Source organism: Palaemon carinicauda, chromosome 8 (genome assembly GCF_036898095.1).
Source record: "Palaemon carinicauda isolate YSFRI2023 chromosome 8, ASM3689809v2, whole genome shotgun sequence".
Taxonomy (NCBI): domain Eukaryota; kingdom Metazoa; phylum Arthropoda; class Malacostraca; order Decapoda; family Palaemonidae; genus Palaemon; species Palaemon carinicauda.
The window spans coordinates 149,558,917-149,559,191 of NC_090732.1; positions in this window are offsets into that span (position 1 = coordinate 149,558,917).

Sequence of the window (275 nt, forward strand, 5' to 3'; positions counted from 1 at the left end):
CTGTCTCTTACAAATGTCTATCCTCATCGTTCGTGCTTTCATGAATTGTAGCCCCCCTAAAATCCCAAAATATTCTCAAATCTATTCCAGAAATTAACCAAAGGGTAGCTAACCTTTATTTTCTTCACAATGCGTAAACGTTTGACACCCTTCCCAATCTATCTCTTCATGCCGTTTAGTTTTTTTTTTTTTTTTTTTTTTTTTTTTTTTTAGTCTAATTGTTTCATATATTCATGAGGCAGGGTGTTTTTTTTTTTTTTTAGTATCATGATAGT